This window comes from Amblyomma americanum, chromosome 6, assembly GCF_052857255.1.
Source record: "Amblyomma americanum isolate KBUSLIRL-KWMA chromosome 6, ASM5285725v1, whole genome shotgun sequence".
Lineage (NCBI taxonomy): Eukaryota > Metazoa > Arthropoda > Arachnida > Ixodida > Ixodidae > Amblyomma > Amblyomma americanum.
Window position 1 is genome coordinate 86822880 of NC_135502.1, and position 22385 is coordinate 86845264.

The 22385-nt window shown below is 48.1% G+C and overlaps 1 protein-coding gene across 3 annotated transcripts in view; it reads left to right on the plus strand.

The window, feature by feature from the left end:
- Positions 1–1204: 1204 nt before the first annotated feature.
- LOC144093817 (beta-1,3-galactosyltransferase 1-like) overlaps positions 1205–22385 on the plus strand; it is a 52720-nt gene continuing 31539 nt past the window's right edge. Inside the window, exon 1 of one of the 3 annotated variants that reach the window (XM_077627529.1) lies at positions 1205–1793. The gene's annotated coding sequence lies outside the window, so the exon portion shown is untranslated. Of the gene's footprint in view, positions 1794–20635; positions 21556–22385 lie in introns of those variants that run through there. The other 2 variants (XM_077627527.1, XM_077627528.1) reach the window with 2 other exon arrangements.

The window sequence follows — 22385 nt, forward strand, 5'->3', positions numbered from 1 at the left end:
TATATAGGCGTTGGATTTCATAATAATAATAATAAATTTATTTCTGCCTCAAAAGGTACATGGACAGAGGAGCTGCAGAAAGAGCTGTAGAAAACAGCTTGACAAGGCCGCAGCCCACATTTTACAAGTTTTCGGCTTAAACTGAAAACAACCAATAAACGTGCGCCGAATTTAGTTTCTTAAATTCGATTTTAACCGAAAGATGTCACTATTCTCCGCATGTAAGGCTGGCTGCTGAATACGTGTTATACTACATCAAATTGGGAAATTAACTAATTAGGAAAGCCAGCGGCGTGATGAAACGGTGGTATTTTTGGGTAAGCCGCACAGCTGTGCGATTTGAGGCATTTTTCCGCTTGCATACGCGCGTCTGCAAAGCGGGAAGCGCCTCCTCGACGCCGGTTAGCTATAAGCACTGCTTGTTCACTGTCATCACCCGGTTAGGACAATTGTTCGGTTACGTAGGTTTATCAACTGCATTTTGGATAATGACACGAAACAGTGCAGTGATTTTGGATAATGACACGAAACAGTCATGAAAAGTATCGTGTTCGGGCTGACGCGACGATTCAGCCCCAGTTCCATCGCTGTCATGAACATGCAGACCACGTGATAGACCGCCTTCTCGCTCAACCCAGCGCGACAACCAAAAGAAAACTTGTCAACCTAGTTCTTTGAAGTCCCGATTGCGTTTTTTTTTTTCTGCAGGCCGTCTCATTCAACTTCCGTTACATTTTTAAGAACGGAAACAATTCCTTCTGCAAGCACACCTCCAAGCGCATAATTACCGACAAATTATGTTAATTTCTGGAAAACTAACTGTTCATGCTGACAATTATGCCGAGATACATTCTAAGCGACTTTTGACCACGCAGAATTACCACATTAAATCACTAAAAAAAGTCAGTAATTCATTCGTCGACAACATTATCCGCCGGAAGAAGCCGAAGCTTGCATTCTGAAATAAACACCGAAAAAAGTCCGCCGAATTTTCGATAAACAAGAACCGGAAAGCACAACCCATAGTTACATAACAGCGTTTACACACCGGCACTGCTAAAAGTCTAAAGCGCCGCTATCGCCGCCACCGAGAGCGCCACCACGATCGCGGCGGGCGCATAGAAGCATGCATAGAACCGAGAATAGCGCGCGTAGCGCCCTGGCGGCCCGATGCGGCGGTCATCAGAACTACAGCGTGGCGGCAGCGGCCGTTCCCTTCGTTCAGAACATCAGCGTCAGAGACAGCGCGGCGGCTGGCGGCGGTGCGCGCGAGTCAGCGTGTAAGAGCAGGCGCTTTGTTTCGACGCATGCTGTGCTTGAGTTTACGCGGGAGCACCTGCTTCATCCAGTCCTACCACGCACTTGCGTCCCTCGTGCAGCTTCTCCGTTCGCCTTCGTTCATGCCGGAAGTGAGCTGACGCATTCGTCTAAATGGTAGGCCGGTGCGCGCGGGGCATATAACGGGATTACGTACCACGCCGCGAGACCGTCCCGCCTCGGTTACTCTTCGCGTGTTCGACAACGAGTGAAAGCGTGGTCGGCGTGATTCTTGGGCGACGCGACCGAATGCGATGCGTGCGATGTTTCTTCGTGATGCTGCGCCACCGGTGCTGCCGGCGGTGACTCTGCTCTTCCCGGAGAGCTGATGCGGCGGGAGCGCCGGATCGACCAGCCCGGGACCACGGCGGCGGTGGCGTCCTCTTCCGAGCAGCATCGCCGGATCCCCTGAAACCGGCGGACTAACTTCATGCCGCCGCCGTTCGGAGACTCGGCTTCGCAGCGAAAACACGAAGGTGAGGCTGCTGTCCGTAGTAGCGCGGCGTTGTGTGCCAATGAATCGTGTCTTCCCAGCTGGTGATGTGCAGGCCTGTTCTCTAGCATGATTTACTAAGCAGGTGCTTGGAAAACAATCATCCTGACGCCCCTGCGAGTCCCGTTCCGGTCTGTTCCGTTACTCACACATCCCAGGATTGTGCTTAGAATACGAGCCCGAACAGGCGGCCAATACTACCGCGCAACCGGAATTTGTTTCCGTATCGCCGGTACCATGTGCCTGTTTTCCGTGTCGTGCTCCGCAAGCAGAAGCTGTTGTAGCTGTTATATTTTGCACTGGAAAGTGTTACAACACGCACCCGACTATGATACGGAGAGTTGAGTCCCGCGTTTTCTTCGGGATTTTCTCGGTAACTGGAAGCCGGCCAGCACGCGGCCTTTCTCCTGGTTTGACGCGATCCGCTTTAAAGGCTACTGACCCGGCCACGAGCGTACGCCCGCTCCTGGTGTAATCGGCAGGCTGGCTGGTTTCCAAAAGTTTCTGGATTGGCCTGCGCGTTTTTTGTTTGTTTTTAATTTTTATTCGCGCCAAGGAGATGGAGCGCGTGCTGCTTGTTGATGCTCGAAGTCGCCCCGCGTGCATCGGCTGTTCAGCTGCGCACCGGACGGTTAGAGTTGATCTTCGAGTGGTGCGTAATCTCGTTTAATCACGACCTGTGCAGTTCAGCTGCAGCAGTTGGCAACGGTTTGCGTTTGCGCGGATGTTTGCCTATTTTTCTAATACACTGCTCGACGCAAGAACCGATATACGGAATTGCTGCGCGCGTCACATTTTGCAGAACTAAGCACCTCGACATAGGGATCGTAATTTAAACGATAGGGGCTGGCTGGATGGAGGAAAACAGCGCACGCGCTTAACGTCACCTCGGTTAGTATCGGATATATAGGCAAACAAAAATATCCACGTTAAAGGAGAAAGTCGCATGAACGATCGCGATCTATTCGCGTTGTTTCCAGCAAGCGTTGTTGGTTGGCTTAGGAAGTTCAATAGTGTACTATGGTGAGCATGCCTGTCTGGAATGCTGAAGCGGCCCGCTGCGAAGCAAACGATTTGAAATTTTTGAGCAGGTACTGCGTTTGAGAAATTCCTAGCACTCGGGCGAAACCGCATGGACATACGAGTAACGGAAGTTCGAATATCGGGCCCCCAAGATGGCAGCTGGGCTAACATTCCACTTTTTTCCGTAGCGCGTCGCTCCAGAGTTCTAAACAACCCTGTTCATATCTGTACTGTATAATGACCCCTGCGTTTCCCAGTTTTGCAGAAGGCCTCCAACTGGATAACTTTGTTGCGATTACTTTCAACTTTTATGGAATCTGCGTACAGTTTCTTGTCATCCTGCTCGAGTGCATTAATAGTAGTGCTTCAATCTAACCCCGCAAGCGTTCACAACCTGGTTTTCAGGCTCCATATAACGCCAACCGTATATTTCCTGGTCGTACCAAAGAGTGGGTAGTCACCTCAGGGTAAAATCGGTGCGCACAACACGCATCAAACAGAGATTGCTTTGCAGTTTCGTTGGCACTTCGCAACAGTCAGCGGCTGTCACCACTTTTCGCGCGTTAGCAGACAAGCTGTCTGCTCCTGCGTTCCAACACAATGCGTCTTCTTCGTTAATCACGTCATGAAGAAAGGCGCTCCGTCAGGAAATAATTGCGCCGCGGTTTATGACAGCGTAGCATCACTGTATGGTGCTGTTGGGTCTATCTCAAAGCACATTTTCCTCATTGCGTATCTGTGATCTACGACCTGTCTCGCCGTGGAGGCTCAGTGGTTAGGGCACTTGACTACTGAGCTCGAGGACGCGAATTCGATCCCGAACTCGGCGGCCGCGTTTCTGGGGAGGCAAAATACAAGGTTTTCGTGGACTGGGCGATTTCAGTACGCGTTTAAGAACCCGAGGTGGTCGAAATAGACCTCTTCCTATCTGCAGACAATGTGACGTAAGGGGATCACGTGGGCGAGAGGTCGCGCTGAAAGAAAACAGGCTTCGTTGGCAAAAGCGGCTTTTCCGTTCCGGTCTACCTGATGTGCGGAGCGTCGCAGAGCTGTCCGAAGAAGAAAAGTTTCTGCCTGAAATTGTGCCTTCATTACATTCGATAAGACACGAGCACACGGCATTCCAGTGCCCCGCCCCTTAGCGGTTGGCAGCTGTAAAAGTGATATGTCCGGTAAACGTGAACTCCGGAGATGTTTTCGTGTACCTAGTTAACACAAGCCTGGTCAGTGTACAGTGAGCAGGCACTGCGAATCCTACCAGCCTCTTGAAAAGTATAGGACCTCCCAATAGAAGGGCATGTTGACAAGGGGGTTATTTCAGACCTCGGCACAGGTTACTGCTTTCCAAAGGCCTTTCATAAAAGCGACTGCAGAGCTTTACGAAGTGCACGTGGGCGCTCATCAGCGGGGACAACAGCGTACTCACGAGCGCCGTGCTTGGCTGGCCGATTTTTCTCACAGGTACGGACAATTCTGGCTTGTCTCGTTTAGATTTACGTTCTGCCTCACAAACACATGACATCATTGCTAGAACGCATACCATCCAGGTTACGTAAGTGCAGTGGGCAACAACTAATGCGATGCACATTAGTAGAACCAACTGTACGCAAAACAACGCGGTAGTTTAAGCGTGTTTTGTACAACATTGCATAATATTCATGTAGCGCGCACTAATATTTAAAAGCGCGTTTAAATGACGCAAGCAAAACCTCTTTTTCGATTCGGACGCTACAACGCTTTATCGAGCCCGATATGTTGAGAATGCGCGGGCCGGGAGAGGTGTATCAATCCGGAGCTCTCCACTACGGAGTTCCACGTAGCCCATGTCGCTTTGGGACGTTAGACCCCATATACAATATACCGCGATCTACGTAGCTATTAACGTGAGGCACGTTAGGGTGCTTTAATTTTGCTTACTTGGTATTATCGGTGTTAGTAACGCTTTATTTATGCTCGCCCCCGAATATTTCTAATCAATATCTTACTGCTACATACAATCCATCATGCGTCTGTGATATCGTCACTAATGATATTCAGGCTCTTGGTTTGAATGCTTGTCTTTCGCTGAAGTCTGGACATACAAAGGATCCGCCCTACTCTTTTTTTTTAATTTATCCAGCTAATTCTTATATATACTTCTTTTTCTGAAGTGAGCCTATGGTAGTCTAGTGGTTGCTTTGAACTAACGCAGGAGTGTAACTGTTTTGCTGACCTTTGCGAAAGATATTGTCACGTAGTGGTGACTGCAGTCCGGAGAGCAGGAAGACAGCGAAAATCACTTCCAAGCGAAACTCTTTATTCGGTCCGACTAGTGCCCGCAAAGAACTGAATGACTCGGTGGCGGCGTAGCTGCGAGCAAGCTCGACGGTCGTCCAACAGTATTTTCGCCGATCTCGACCGTGCACAATTTAAAACTGACTACTAACTTTCGAATACCGCATACAAAATAACCACAACAGTCTGTAACAATGTAGAATCACTTCAGCCATGGCTGCCACCCTTGGAAATAAATCTGGTCGTCTCTTGCATTACAGTGCTATAAAGCCGTGTGCCGGCAGCGTTAAACACAAACAGATAAGCATTGCAAAAGTTTGCCGGCAATATTTCTCGGCTGTTGCTTTCACTGTTTTGTGCGAAACTTCCTTTGAAGGCGTCCCTTTATACAGCTTACAATCTTGTTACTGCTTATATTGCCGGGAAGCTTTCCTTCGTTTGTTTTTTCAACTGCGGTCCTCCCCTTATCGCAGTCGCCACACAGCCGTGGTTCTTTTTTCTTGCCGCGCCCGAGGTGTTATCTGGTCTTGTCGACCTGCCGCCGCTTGTTCCGCCACCAACGGTGTAGCGGATCGAGTTCTCTTCAAGACAGCCCGAGTTCGACCTTGGCTTTGGCCTGCGCAGTAGCGCAAAGCGCTTCGCGTACGGTTTTTTTTTTACTCATCAGAAAGTTTACCATGAAGAGCTCTGTAACTTTGAACACTAGTTTGTCACATAGTAACACAGAAAATTCATATTCTTGTCATTAAAATGGGAGCTCTATGAGCTACACTGTGATGTGCTGCAACAGAGCGATATTTTGGGGTGAATAAATTTTCTACTCGCACCAGCCTGAAATTGCCTGTTTCCCCGCGGTAAGGAGAGAATTAAAGCGAGCGTCATGAAATTTGTAGCTATCTATGCTCCTGAGTTCAAGTGTTTCCGGTGTCGTTATATTTCCAGTGGCCTCTATGGTCGCTTCAGGGTACGTATAGCTAAGCGTTGTAGCAATTCCTTAAGACCCGTCAGATTTTACTTGAAATTCTAAATAGAAACAAACTAATATATCGATATCGTTAGAGGAAGTTTTCAGACCTCAGCATGGCGAAAGCACCTTCACGTTGCTTTGCTTTCGTCTGCATGCGACTTCCTGTTACTTTGACATGGAGCGCTGTTTTGTGTAGGAGCGTGTCAGTATCCTCGATTTCATGGAATGGAATATTCCTTTTTCTTTTTTTCATTTCATTTCATAATTGAACCCTCAGGGCCAAAGGCATTAAAGAGGGGAGTGGTTACAAAGCAAAAATACATAAATAGATACAATGCATATTGCAGAACAAGTATTATCATCCTCCTGTTATACAATGTTAGCTACTGCAGAACGAAAATGCTGGTTACCAATTAAGTCGACGATATCTGCGGGAATGCGGTTCCATTCACGTGATGTACGGAGCAAGAAAGACTGAAATGCCGTTTTAGTGTTACATGTTTCAATGCCAACTTTGCGATGATGATCAATGCGATTTGACACGTATCTGGGGGACGAAGTGAGGGAATCGCGTAGCGTGGGGTGATCAGCTAGTCTAGTGAGTGTCGTAGCTATTTTAATTTTGGCTTTCATTTTTAGTTAATTTCAAATGGAGAGAAGTCCGCAGACAAGCCTCACGCTTCACTAGACTTCAGCGACCATCTTGCTCAGTGATGTGTACAACATCGCTGCGCTTTCAATACAGTTTGCTTTACAATATGGCCTCCTCGAAGTGGAAGCTTCGAGCGCGAGGCGACGGCAGCCATATGTGTGCTGTTCTTCTCATAAGCTTGGAATCCTACCACACAGAAATGTAAACTGTTATTTCAAGCTCATAGTTTCCTCTCCGAGGCGACCAGATCATTAAGCAGTTTACAGCCCCTTGAAAGTGTAAGGGAAAAAAAGCAACCATGTAACATCACGACTTCAAAGAAAGTTGCATTGAGCAGGCATCCGTTTCCTGAAGAGTGCAAAGTGGCCTAGCACCCTAGAGACTCAATGAGTCTAATGCAACGAGGCTACCTGCCTACGCAAGCCTGCTCGCCTATGTATTGCACGCAAAGACATTACCATCATTTTTTTCAGTGACTGACTTAAGACTGGGCTTTAATCGTTTCCTTGTGGGCACCCGTATCCACGCAGAATTTTCTCTCCCGCTTGCCTAAAGCACGAAAACGCAAACATGTTTACGTGTCCTGATCCGCTCACAACTGCTCGAGGCCGCCATTTGCAAACCAGAGCGAAGCGCAAGCCCCGCTACCCTTCACGATACTCCCTTGGGTGTGTGTATTCGGTCACGCAGGCATCTTTCTTTTCTCTCTCTCGCTTGGACTTCGAAAAAAAGCGGACGCGAACGCTCACTTGCCGCCCACGATATCCATTTCAGTCTGGACTTCAGTCGGTCCGTTCGGCCATCCATGTTCCCTTCCGTACCGAAATTCGAGATGCCTACGCTGTAAGCATAGGGTAAACCTTGATACGTGCAGCTCGCTCGGCGCCACGCGATCCTTAGCGCCGTCTGGTGTTGACTGCATCTACCAACGACGTCAAAATTCGCAGCTTCGTACGGATCTACGCATGCGAAATATGGGTAAAAGGAAAGCGCTCAATCCCACTGACGCGTGCCTCTGAACCCACTGCAGCACTTCGACCTCGCTCAGTCTCAGTCACCATGTGGCGTTTCTCATTTCTTCTTCTACTCCGCTCGCTGGGGTGGCCCGAGGCAACGCGTTCTGAAGACTCCGTTAGAGACGGTTGAAGACTTCGCTGGCACACCGTCATTACGCAGCCGGAGCGAGATTGGTGTTTATCATGTTTTGCGCTCCGTTTGACGGAGTTCGCGGCCGGTGATAGCGACGGGTGCTAAAGCTCCCATCTCACGCCATTCGGGTTGTTGTTGTTGTTGTTGTTGTTGTTGTTGTTGTTGTTGTCCTCAACGCGGGCATCATCAGTACGCAGACTTCGTTCTCCCCTAAGGGATGAGGATGCGCCCTCAGGTCGAATGTCTTCAACAAAAGTTTTGGTAGCGTGTTGTAAAGGCAGTGGCAGAAAGAGACTACAAACCGCGGGAGCTATTTGTACAATGACCTTTAGTAGCCTCCTGTTGCTAAATTTTGAGATGAAGTATATCCAACTGTAGTTAGCGTCGTTATCGATTAGTGATGACATAATTATTGCTGCGCGGTTTGTTTAATTTTTTTACTGTGGAGAACTGCCATGCTTTACAACTATGTGCGCGACTCTCGCCACTGACTTTCCAATTTCTGTCAGGTGCTTTCATTTCGCTTTGCCCCACGTCCTTCGTTCTTTCTCGTTATTCGAAAATCAAGCTCAGTTGGACTGCTTGTTAAAGCCCGGGGCTTAGTGCCTGTAGGTATCAACCAATTCGGCACATCGGCACATTTTTTGAGCGTCGGTTCTTGAGAACGGTACCCATGCCAGATTCAGTTCGTGCGTTTCAAAATCATTGCTGTAATCACTCAAAGTTAGCGGTTTTCTTTGCGCAAGCCGCAATAGCCACTTTTTTTTTCTTCATTCAGAAAGTCGCTCGGCTTTATCACGTATTACAAAAGGGCCATCATTATTGCACTTGTGTTCGATTTGTTTTCGAAGACCACCGATCACCGCTGACACTTTCTTTAGCAGACTTTATAGCTTATTCGACCAAAAAAAAAAAGTGTAACTGCTTTGAAACAACTTAAACGCTCAACTTCCCGCATCGTGCGTGGTACAAGTTGCAAACCAGAAATCAATCCTGGAAGTAGTTCAGACGACCTCGTCACTTCGCCAGTCGTATCGCTCATCGGTTCCGCCACCCTGGTACCCCATATTGTGCAGCGGCACGCGCCCCCGTTTTCCGCGAAGTTAAAGCGGTAACTGCGCAATCACTTCCGCCGTCTACAAAGCATCGTTTTCGCTCAAAGCGCTGCAAGGCGAGGCCGCGAACCCCCCTCCCTTGCGAAACTGCTCTGTGTCCGCCGCGGTTGAAAACGATCTAGAAATTGCGTTGATACCGCGGCCGCTCCGCGAGCCGACGACTCGTACCCCGCCGGACCAATCCTCCTCGAGCACCGTTTACGACTTCCCCCTCACCCCCCCCCCCACCCCCCACCCCGCTCTTGTTCTTTTTACTCCCCTCCTGCTACGTCGCGAAGCGGCGTGACACGGCGCCGCGTTTAAGGAACTGAAGAAACGCCGCTAAATGGTCGCCCTAACTAAAGCGTCTGGAAAGCCGTTAAAAAAAGAAAAAAAAAGTGAAGTAGCGAAGTGAAGTGATGTGGCGCCGACAGCGGCACTTTAGCTATCAGCTTGCTAATATGCTAGTATATGCGTTTCGGAACAGGGTTATTTGCATGCGTTTAGCAAGAGTGAAAAGCGAGCGTGACCCTCGGCTGGGGCTGCCGACGCACTGAAACTATTACCTATCAGTGCGGTTACAAAAGCTGCCCGCCCGACCGAGCAGGTTTGGTAGAAAATGACGCACGCGCAAGGAACGTTTCCTTACTTCGCGCAAAGCCTTTTTTTTTATGTAGCGGAGTTGCGGTTGAGCTGTTGCTATAGTGTTGCTCGGGCTAATCGCGTGGTCGCAGGTCCGACGTGACAGTTCTCTGGAGGCCGAAAGCGCCCGCGGGCTGAGGTTTCGCAATGTGTGAAAGGGACATTCAGTGCTGTCGTCCAATGCATTATACGAATTAAAAATTGCACAAACTGTACACAGAGTCTTAGAGACCAATGATCCTCTTCCCATAGCTTTGTTTACAAGAGCTGCAACTAATCATAATTTTAACTTGCGTCCATCTCATAATGTGCACGGGAAAGGGCTCATAGAATTTAACGGAGCCCTCATCTGGAATTCTTTGCCAGTGCATATCAAGCGAGCCTATAACTTTATTTCAGCTCTAAATAAATACCTTCTTGAAAACTCTTTTGATGTTTAAATGAAATTGTGACTTGAATATTATTACATTGCCTATGCTGTGGGCGTCAAGAATTATTATTTTATTTAATTACTTTCCTCCTCTGCTGTGTTAGAATTTGTATCATATGTCATCACTGGACCCTTTACTAGCCAGTAACTACGGGCCCAGCAACAGTTTTGTATTTTGAAAGAAATTCTGCAAATAAACAACGAATTAATGAATGAATGAATGAATGAATGAATGAATGAATGAATGAATGAATGAATGAATGAATGAAACGGGGAATACTAAGTCAGGCTAGACTGATAGGTTGCAAGTGATGCGGCCTGTACTTCCACCTCCGGGCGCCGTGACGGTCGGAGAGCTCCTTTGCAATGTTGTCATAGAAGTGACGTCACGGCAGTTAATTCTTCGCGGGCGCCTTGAATATCGAAGCGTTCGGGGAATTTCATTCGCGGTTTTCTCAGCGACGTAGCCACCTTTCTGCGCAGGTAAAAAATAACGTTGGCAGTGTTCCCCAGGAATAATATCTGTCTTGCTTAGTTTTATACTTCCGTTTAGTGTCGCTTTAAATGCACGGTGTTCACGCCTTTACCTCATTTGTGCTATTGCGGCCTTCTGGTGGCTCGAACGGTAGGACTTCGTGATTTAGAGCCTATACTGCTTATATTGCGCAGCAATATAAGAAAAGAAAAAGAGCGCAGGAAAAGCAATGTATGGAGTGAGCCTGATTGCAAGCATTTAAAATTTAGAAGCTAAGCAGGACTTAGCTCGTTCAGTGATTGGGTGCCTCGTTCGCGATAGGCATTTAGTATGGGGATCCTGCGCTGCCAGGGTGGCACTGCAATTGTTCCATTCGGTAACTAAAAACTGCTTTTGTCAGCCGCTTGGGCCGCTGCAAACGCGAGAACACATTCTGCGCGATTAGATACCCGCGTTTGGCTGACAGCATTCATTGCCTAGCTTCTCTCGGCGTAGCCCAGACAGCTGACGCACGGCACGTGCGCCTTCGACAGAGCGCGGAGGCTCACGCCAATAAGCGCCTGAAGGTGGCGCGGAAAAGTATACTACCGAAAACTGCTTGCTCTTCTCGCTAGGCAGAGTGTTATGGCGCTGCCATCGGCACCGCAAACTTCAGCGCAAGTTCCCCATAGTTCGTTCTGCGTTTATCCTCAAATGCATTTCCTCGACTGCAGCTAGTCCCGTGGCCTCGACAGTTTTGAAGGGCCGCTCTAGATCGCCCTTTCTCGATTCTCGCGGAATCACGTTTAATCAACCGTAGTGAATACCGTTGGCTAGAGATTTCCCGTCCCGATCGATGTCGAAAGCGGTGCTATGTATTCGCGAAAGCGCGTTCGTTGATACCAGACGCAGTGTACGCCAGTGCACCAAACCGCTGAACAAATTCGCGTGCCTTGCCGTGCCCCGCCGTGGCATGCAATGCCACGAATTCCTTGGCCCGTTGCCAGAGCGCGGAATTCGCGCGGCGCCGAACGACGCGATGTGTTTCGCTGCTCAAGAACTGGACTCGCCCGCCGGTTCGGCGCGAAACGGAACAAAAAAAAAAGAAATGTTCATGGAAATCCAAACCGCGTATGTAAAAATATAAAACAAAAGCGGCACAGGATGCGTCGCGTGGTCTTCGATGATTCAAGATCAGCGCTACATGAGCGCAGGAAATCGTGTGTCACGGTCTGTCGCTGTCTTGAAAGGCGAAGTAACCTTTGCGGTGCGTGCGTCGTTGTGTGCGTCATAGAATAGTCATGGACGGACATATTCTCTTAGCCCGACGTAGTGGAGCGCTGCTGCCGAGGCTTCTAGCACTTGCTGGTTAGACTTGGTCAATGTAAAGCCCACGCTAGCCACTCGGAAACGCAAATAGTAAGTGCAGCAAATCCTCATTCTGTACCGGGGAATGCGATTGCGCTAGCAGAGCTGCTGAAAGGGCTTTATCGTGTACGGAGAGCGTTTGGCATTAGGAGGGCTTCGCGACGGCTCTTGCCAGACGATGAAACGCGTATAACGCTTTCTATTTATTTTCTTATTTCTTTCTGCATGGGAAGCAAGACACGCACTATGACTTGCGAAACTCCATCGCAGGAATTTCATCCTCCTCTTAGGCCACAAAACTAGTTTTTATTTGAGTGTGCCGCCCAGCGTCTCAGAACGTGATTTATTTAAAACTGCGGATGCGGAAATCTATGGTTCTAAAATGAAGATAATAATCGTACAACTGCGGTTAGTAATTATGGCTACCTACAAGCGAGATCATAGTGTTAATCGTTGTGGATCAACGTCCTGCAATTTATTTTTGAGAATCTGATAACATTTTTTTCTTCGTCTTTAAATTCACCTTTCTCATAGCTGAGTAACGTATTGTCTTAAACAATCGTAATGCAGATAACCATAAGTAAGAATGCATAGAGGCTAGGGGGGGGGGGGGGGGGTTATCGCAAGAGTACTTCGGGTAAAAGGAAGCAGACAGAGGAGCAGGGGGCTCAAATGCCACGACGCAAGTGTCGCGCGACCGATTTAAAGAATCGCGTGTTGTGCGGAATGAAACGTTCACGCGCATTGTCCTCGACCTTTTCTCTCCGAGTCGCCGGGCATCGCAGAGAGCGCCGCGTGGCAGCCACGATACCGTCGCAGATTTTGCAACGCATCTGCCGCTTACCTTTCGAACGTTTCGCGCCGTGTCCCGCAGACCTTTCAGCGTCGGCCTGACAATGCGCATTCACAACAAGTGCTTCATTTTTCTCAGCGTTTCTTTTTTTTTAGGCTTCCGAGTTCTTTCCCAGATGGCACTATGTGGGCTAGGAAAGCAGTGGGCTAGGAAAGTTTTCAGATACCTGCATATAAGGAATGTTGATACGAAATGGAGAAAGCGAACTAGAAAATTGACAAGCAAATATCTGGACAGCAGTAGGGGGGCGAATCAGCAATTATCGGTTAAGAAAAAAGTTAAAAAAACAGAGAGGGCTCTGTGGAAAGCAGGAATGGAGACGAAATCAGCACTGGGAACATACAGGATTTTTAAGCAGGAAATTGATAAAGAAAATATCTATGATAATTGTAGGGGAAGCTCTTTGTTGTTTGAGGCCAGGACGGGAGTTTTGCGGACTAAGACATATTGAGCCAGGTACCACGAGATAGACGCGTTGTGCGTTGCGTGAGGAGAGGAGGACGAAATGGCTGAACACTTTATCCTTTTCTTTAAAGGGTGTCACCTTACAGTGTAAAGCAGCGGGGCCGATTTATCCAAGGCATTGGGGTTTATGGACAGTGAAGGGAAAGTAGATTTTAAGCGGGTGGAAATAACCAAGCGAAGATTATCTGACTGGTGACTAAATAAAGAGAAGAGTAAAATTTTATAAGTCATGGCTAGGTGGCTTGAGCCACCACCCGATTTGAAGGATTCAGCCGTATCCATCCATCCATCGGAAGGCACGGAGGTTAGCAAATTGGGCAAAGGTTCGAATATTAATAAATAAAGCATTGATGCTTTACTACATAACAAGATGAACTTTCGCACTGTCGCGGCAGCATAGATACACAGCCATTTCTTACTCAGCAAGTGGTGACGTAGTCAAGTTCTGTGTAGCTCATGTTTTGTAAATGCACTGTACCGGTGAGAGTCCGTAAGCGCACAGGAGTTTGCAGGCACGATTCCTTGGTCCCGTAAAAAAAGAAACGCAGGCACTAAAATCGCTTTCGTGGACCGACGCTGTTGGTTTCCTTTGCTTTCCATGGTTCACGCATGGTCGAAACATACTCGTCCCATCACCGCACTCCATTCAACTCGCAATAAAAATTGTTGCCGCCGTTTACACAACCAGAGCCCGAATCCGTTCCTTTTCTTGGCCACACGTATGATTCTCTCCTTCGCAAATATCTCTTACCTCAACCGAACCCACACCCATTTGACTAGTAGTGAATAAAGGTGCGAAAGAAAGGAAGGGCGTCTAAGACAAACATTATTCTGACTTCCAATCTTGTGTCCATGGCTGAACACTTACGCTTATCGATCTGTCCCGGTCGAAACCAGCGGACCGCTAATGCATGGCTCGGCTGAAAATCTGCAGGGCGTATTTCTTTATACGGCAGTCGACGCCGCCCCACCCTTCGTTAAATTGTGCTTTGCATATTCAAAAGGCCGCTATGCTATGAGATCGAACTTTCGTTAGCCGCAAGAATTGATTCACTTTATCGGGATGCTGGAATAGCTTGGATCACGGATAGAGAGAGAGAGAAAACTTTATTGCCAGGAAGATGGTGATATTCTTGGGTCACTTCAGCTGCTCCACGTGGCCAGCAGTTTAAGTTTGTCGGCGACCTCCTGCGCTGTTGCCGTGGCCCGGGACTGACCATCCGGGTCCAGGCTGGCGATAACAGCTTCCCATTTTTCAAGCGTGGGAAATGCGACTAGATCTGCCGGAGGCGGATCCTCCTTGCAGTCCCACATAATCTGGATGATGGATAACTTCTTCCGCAAACGGGAGAACAGGAAATGGACGTGGAGGAGCACCAATGGTGAGACTAAAGATAAAATAGACCTCACACTAAGTGCTCACCCTGGCATCGTGCAGGATATGGAGGTCATCGGAAAGGTGTGTTGTAGCGATCACAGGATGGTAAGGTCGCGAATTAGACTACACTTGGAGAGAGCGGTAGAAACTAGTGAAGCAGGAGCCCATCGAAGAGTTAGCGGTAAGAGCGAAAGTAGAGAAATTTAGGATGCCGTCAGCAAAACAGATGTTCGGCTTTAACGGATGATGACGACGTTAACGTTCAAGCAATGAACGTTAATCTTACATATATCATTACGGAGTGCCCGGTAGAAGTAGGCGGTAGGATGGTTCGATATGATACAGGCAAACTCTCTCAGAAGAGGAAAAATCTGATTAAGAAACGCCAAAGCATGAAAGCGTCTAGCTCTGCGGACAGAATAGAACTGGCAGAGCTATGAAAGTTAATAAGCGCATCATAGTCTACATGTGAAAGTTTGTTAAGGAGAAAATCGAGCATGCTCTAAAGAGCAGAGCTAGCCTAAAAGCGGTGAAGACGAAACCAGGCGCAGGCAAAAACCATATGTATACGTTAAAAGGCAAAGAGGGCGATATCATTAGCAATATCGATAAGACAGTAAAACTAGCCGGAGATTTGTACACAGGTTCGTACATTAGCCAATGTAATGAGGACGTTAATGAGAGAGGCAGTAGAGCATAGCGATTGGACACCCCGCCAGTAACGAAAGGGGAAGGGAAGAAAGCCTTAGGAGCAACGGAAAGGGGCAAAGCAGCTGTAAGGATTAGGTAACAGCAGATTTATTGAAGAACGATGGGGAGATTGTGCTAGAAAACAAGCCACCCTGCATATGCAATGGCTAATGACTTCGAGCTTATCTAAAGCTTGGAAGATCTCTAACATCATTTTAATCCATGAGAAAGGGGACGCCAAGGACTTGAAAAAGTACCGACCGATCAGCTTACTCTCCGTTGCCTACAAGGTATTTACTAAGGTAATCGCTAATAGAGTCATGACAACCTTAGACTTCAATCAACCAAATGATCAGACAGGCTTCCGTCAAGGCTGCTCGACAATAGACAGAATTCACATTGTCAGTCAGGTGAAAGAGAAATGCGCTGAATATAACCAACCCCTATATATAGCCTCCATTGATTACGAGAAAACATTGGACTGTGTCGAACCATTAACAGTCATGCAGGCATTATGAAATTGGGAGCCTTATTTAAAATAGTGGAAGATATCCATAACGGCAGCGCAGCCACCACAGCCCTCCATAAAGTCAGCAAATAAAATTCCGATAAGGAGGAGAGTCAGGCAGGGTGACACGATCTCGTCAATGCTATTCACCGTCTGTTTACCGGATGTATTCGGAGGCCTGAATTAAGAACAGTTGGGGATAAGAGTGAATGGAAAATACCTCAGTGATATGCGATTCGCTGATGACATTGTCTTCCTAAGTCACTCAGGAGGTGACCTGCAAATTATGATCAATGGGTTAGACAGGCAGAGCAGAACGGTGGGTCTAAAAATTAATATGCAGGAAACCAAAGTAGTGTTCAAAAGCCTTGGAAAGGAACTGCCGTTTACGATTGGTAACAAGGTAGCTGTGCAAAGGAAAATGATAGGTGGGACGGTAAGGGACAGGAAGACACCAGTGTGGGTCAGCGAACAAAATCTCTTAGTCATCTTAGTCGAAACATCTCAGTCGAAATCAAGAGGAAGAAGTGGGCTTGGGCAAGGTATACATGTAATGCGAATGCAAGATAACTGAAGCTCGTTAACCGTAGTGTACTCGATACCAAGAGAAGGCAAGCGTGGCAGGGGGAGGCGGAAAGTTAGGTGGCCGGTTAAGAATAAGTAGTTTGCGCGGATAAGGTGGTCGCGCTGGCACAGGACAGGGTTAATTGGAGGGATATAGGAGAGGCATTTGCCGTTCAGTGGGTGTAGTCAGGCTCATAATGATGATGAAGATTGGGGTGCTGATAAACGTACTAAAATGTAGGAATAGCTATCGGGTGAAAAGTGTTATGAATCCCCTCTACTTCATTCAAATGAGAAATGATACGCGGAATAAGAGAGCCGGACAGTGGCCACTACAGCAAGGAGCCGGCTGCTGTGCCACATACAACACCGCCACAGCTATGAAGCGCTTTTGAATAAGGGACGAACAAAATGACACGAAAATCTTACTGAAAAAAAAGTATGCTTCCCTGAGCAGGTTGGTGCGTATTGTTTTATTCTAAACATGAATTCCCCTAAATGAGAGTAAAAATTGGGTGCCCTAGAGGACAGCCCTTTTGCTCCTTTCTGCTGAGAGTCGAATGACACGACAACAGCACAGTGCAGATGGGATGCCAGCAGAAGACAGACTAGGCCATTTGCCAGTGCCCTGTTTCCTGCTGCCTTCCAGTCCGTGGGCTATTTTGTAATGCTTAAGATATTCCGCATCAGCGCACCCAACTCCGTCTGCAGCTGAGGAAACCTGTTTTTTAACTGACCGAAGCAAAGGCTGGAGTTTCCTTTTTGGCACGGCATGCGCCTCGGATACTGAAGAGAGAGAAAAAAAATTCACGTTATTAAAAAAAATGCGGACGTTAAGCTTCGTTGCTTAGCTCGGTAATTTCTGGCGAGAGCCGGTTCACAGTGCGCTGTGTTGTGCTGCTTTTGTTTCTTGCTTACACAGCGCAAAACGGCTACAGTAAAAACAGGTGCTGCACTGTGCTGGGGTAAGCGCGTGTAAAAACTCAGGCGATAGTTTTTGAATTCTTTCTTCGCTTTGCTGCTTTTCACAGCGCACAAGTGGTAGAGCCTTGTGGTCGCTAAAGTCCGCACTAGTCAGCTCCATGTCTCGTACAACGATTTAAATGCGAAATACTAAGTCAAAACACGTTTTGCTATGTGTAATCGGCTCAAATTCGTCCGAAACGAGCTTCAGGCTAAAGTCCCGCACTTCTGTGCGGATCGCCCGTGCCTCGCCTCTATGTTAAAGTCGCGCATAAGCGCTAGCGTGTCGCTCACGTATACTGCTGGAGAAGCTTGGTTGTGAGCTGACCGTTATCAGGGGTCGTTGAATGCCCAGGCGTCGCATCCTCTCTCTGTTGCCTGCGCTATTCGCTGGCAGTGTTCATCCGACGCCGATGCTCGGTTTGGTGCTGACGCCGATCGACATCCCGCTCGGCAGCCCACGTGGCTGGGTCCGCTCTGCGACGATGACGACAACCGCGCTGCTGTGCGCGGTGGCGGTCGAGAGTTTCTTGGTCGGCTAGCACTGACAGTAATACGTGCGGCACAACCACCGGCTCCTCTTATCTCTAAGATGACGGCCTCGTCACGAACTCTTCACAGCACCATCATAGCACCATGCTTACTTACTATAAGCTGAGGTCGATACAAGAAGACCTCGCTCACACCACTGATGTATAGCTGGTGATGATGAAAGTGTTACTTAGCCGCCGCTGTGGCTGAATGGTTATGGCGCTCGGCTGCGGGCCCGAAAGACGCGGGTTCGATCCCGGCCGCGGCGGTCGAATTTCGATAGAGGCGAAATTCTAGAGACCCGTGTGTACTGTGCGATGTCAGTGCAGGTTAAAGAACCCCAGGTGGTCGAAATTTCCGGAGCCCTTCACTACGGCGTCTCTCATAGCCTGAGTTGCTTCGGGACGTTAAACCCCTATAAACCAAACCAAACCAATGTCTTAAAAATAAATGAAAAGGGCACAGTGCCGAGAAAATAAATAAGTTTTGATAAAGCTGAAAAGGGGAAAAGATTCCGGAGGTGAAAGCAGGAAAAAGAGTAAAGTCAGGCTTTTCACTTCGTGGGTGTTGCTATACCATATCTCTAACTTCGTCCGCGTGGTGGCTCTGTGCTTGAGCCAGCTTTATATCTCGGGGCATGGGTAAATGAAGGTAGATGTACACGGAAAAACACGAACAGTCTCTCATAGCAAAAGAGCGAAGAGATCCCGGAATAATGAAACATGGGGAATTGTGGGGGTACAACAGGTATAAATTGCTGAGAGGTATTTGGAAAAGAATAATGGTGCCGGGGCTTACTTTTGGAAAGCGGTTCTATGCTTAACGGCAGGAGTTCAGTCGAGATTAGAAGTAAATCAGAGAGCTGTCGGAAGATTAGCACTAGGTGCCCACGGGAAAACCACGAACGAGGCAGTACAGAAGGATATGGGCTGGGCAACATTCGAAGCACGGGAAGCTCAGAGTAAAGTACCATACGAAAAACGCCTGACGAAATTGGACGATAACAGGTGGGCAGCTAAGGTATTTAAATACCTATACAGAAAGAGGGTTGACTCACAGTGGCGGAAAAGAACTAGAAAGCTAACCAGTAAGTATGCCGGACACGAGGACGGAGAAAGAAAGAGCATTAAACGACAGGTAAAAAACGTCGAAGGTAAAAATTGGATAGATTCAATGGAAGAGAAGCATAGTGTAGAACTATATCGATACTGGAAAAGGCAGATCAGGAAGGAAGCGTTTTATGATAACTCAAGAGGTAGTGCCCTCCTCTTTAAAGCTAGGTCAGGGTGTCTTAGAACGCGCAGCTACAAAAATTAACGAAGATGACACATGTTCAGTGTGTGGTAAATCAGTAGAAACAATAGAGCACCTCATACTAAAATGTGATGGTATACATCCCGATGTCGATGCAGGCACAGTCACTCTTCCTGAGGCCCTAGGGTTTATAGATAACAACAGTTACGTAAATAAATCTGCCGTGGAGATTAGCAAAAAGGGATTGGAAGATTGGTAGCTCAAAAGCAGAGAGATGACATGAAGACGCATCATTAAGAAAATGGCGAATTTTATTAACAACTTGCAGCACAGTTAAACTAAAAAAAAGGGAAAACACTGAGCATGGTGGCAACTACAACTGCCCCGTTTCAAAGGGGGCGCTCCTACCTTCCATCCATCCATCCTTTGGCTCCCTCTGTCTCCTTTTTCTTGAGGTGCGCGGTGACTTAGGCGTCACAACGGGTGAAAGCTTTTTGCGTCGCGCCAAGTCTGGCTCCCACTGTCGGATTCTCCTCAGTTCTATCTTATCTCAGCCGTCTGCTTCTCCCTGGTTCCAGCCCATGTTAGTACACGCTACAAGATCGGGCGTCCGCCAGCTGTGTCGTCGGATTACACTGACGCTCGCTTTAGGTGGGGCTTCGTATAACGGCTCTCGCCTTCAAACACGAGTTAAGTGTTCAAGATGTCTGTAGGCTGGAGCACCAAGGCCGGCTTGTCCTGTAGTTGAGCCGACCCTAGGCCAGCACTCGAAGTAGGGTGGCGGGGGATGAAGAAGGAATCGCGAATGCCACTGAACACTGCAAGGGGCTAATCTCTAGGCTGGCGCATGAGCAGGGCCAGTTTGGGAAGGCTGGATCAGAAGGGAGAGAGCCTAGCGGGAGTAAGGTTGGCATTCCTGCGTTTCAGGCTGCGGGTTTCAGGCTTTGAATAGTTTTTTGTTGTTTTTGCTAAAGTTGTCCGACACCATTTTCCCGAGGGGGATGCGCCGTGCGGAGACAACCTAAGCGCAGTTGGCTGCCTAGAATAAGCATCCGCTGCTCTGTAGAGAGGCGAAATGTGACGTGCAGCAGCTGGGCTCGAAGGGCCGCGGTGCTCGCGTCTCTGATACGCGGCTGCAGTTCCGCTTGCGTTCAGGCATTGTCTTTGAAATGTATCGGCTGCGGTCAGAATGCGGTTCCTTTGTTTCGGGCAGAGCTTTTGTCTCTATGAACTGCTATACTCTCATGTTTTTGAACGAACACGGCAGCACAAAATAAAAAAAGGGGGGGGGGGGGGTCACAAACGAAGTAACACAGAAGCACGGAACTAAACTGACGGAAGTGCCAGCCTTTTGTTTCCGTGCTATAATCGTCTGTCCCTGTCTGTTTCTGCCTTGTCAAGTTTATTTTCAGCGCGAAAGCACTTCTAGCTGCACCCCCCGGATTTCAGGGGTGTCAGTCTGTGTGAGGCCTTTGAGTCGCAAGTATAACTGGGTCACTGTGTCAGTGGATACCTCAGTCGCGCTGTAAGTAGGAGGTTTAAGTAGGTTTCGCGTTGTTGTCGTTCAGTTCTGTGTGTCTCGCTTCAAACAGCTCGAGAGTTCATGTAGTACAGTCTGTATGAAGCATATTGAGCCCAAGGGGTTCTCTTCTAAGTTTTATAGTGAGACACGTGTAGCTTACGCGGGGGTGCTAAGTTTCGCAGGAGCGGCGAAATTACTTTCACCTTCTAGAGAACTGCACCGCTGGCGGTATATAACGAGCTAAACAAGATCGCTCGGCATGGAACCTCTAGGCCTCTTTACCTTTGACAAAGGCTGTAGGTATATATCACGCACACTACTTTGGTCTTGGGGTCTGTGTACGCGATGCACCGTAAATTAAGCCGCAAAAACTTGCGGGATGCCGGTTTTTGAAAAAAAGTTATTTCGGGCGCCGTCGAGCAAGCCAGTCGCCTGAACCGCATTCAAGTCTGAGGGGGCGTGGTATCCCTATACGCTCGTATTAATAACAGGCTACTGATACGCCACGCAGCGCTACAAAAAGAAAGTTGTTTCCGAGCGCACGCATCCCGCAAATTTTTGCAGCCTTATGTAGGCGCAGTGCGTGCGTATAGTCTTTTCGGGGAATATTTTCGCCCTTGATGTCGTCTCTGCATACCACACACTCTTGTGGTCAGAAAAAAAAAAGTCGCTATTAGCAAGCGAATCCTCCGTCTGGCTATTCACGTTCGCCAACAGCAGCTACCTGAATTGTGGGCGGGGATGGAAGACCTTGAAAGCAGACGATGCTAGCTCCATGTGCTTGGACATTAAGGTAAACGGCGCCCGACGTCCTGCGCTTGATGACCACTTTCAAAGATCAAGCCGTCGGTGAGGTCCTCGCGAAGAGAGAATTATACTTCAAGTACGGAACTCTCAGAAGAGTACAATACGGAGGGACATTTATTCTACCTTCGAGGTGCGATCTTCTGGGCATGCAAAAGCGGTAAGTTGTTATTGTGGAACTGTGTAAGAAAATAGACTTCCGGTAACAATTTCCGGGCGTAGGATTTAGCGTCGTGCTTTGTGCATGGGATACGACTTCAAAGAGATTGCGTTGTGATAGCAAAGTTAGGTCGTGTATTTTTCATCTGCTCCGACGTGTATACTGGAATCCAGTGGCAATCACTCTTACGTCTCAGTGCCGTCTTAAAAAGAACGCCATGGACAAGAGTGCGCCACCGTATTCCGTCAGCTACCGGTCTATACTGCATTCAGAGTTCTCAGTCCTGTCTAGGAGTCCCCACGTATGATCTGTGTGTTGATGTGGACCAGTCATTTTCACCGGTGGCACGGAGCTCAAGGGATCCTTGACGGAGAATGGTTCAAGTTTTCTAGCAATTTAATGTCCGGTAAGTTTATACCTCCGTCATAATACTGTAATTGAAGGTTTGTATTGCCGTCAACAGATGTAACGTACCTATCCATGGAAAGCAGTGCGGTAAAGGTCAAGTGAATTTATGATGATCGTACCTGTAATCGATGTACCAATTAACTTGCAGTTCTTCCCGTGGAGTGTGCGTAGATATTAAGGACGGTGCTGTCTCTAGTTCTACTCTGAGCCGAAACGCAGAAACGCATATGGTTGAGCATTCCAAAGTTGCCACAGTAAATCGTCCTCTTAGCAAAATGCACTATAACTATGACGTATTGTTGTGCGTGGCTCGCTGTAAAAGAGGCTGCGTTGTATGTGTGCCATTTGTAACCTGTGCAGCCTCTTTATCCGGCACAGCGGCTTCAATTGATTTTGGGGTGAAAACGAGAACAGCGCTAACT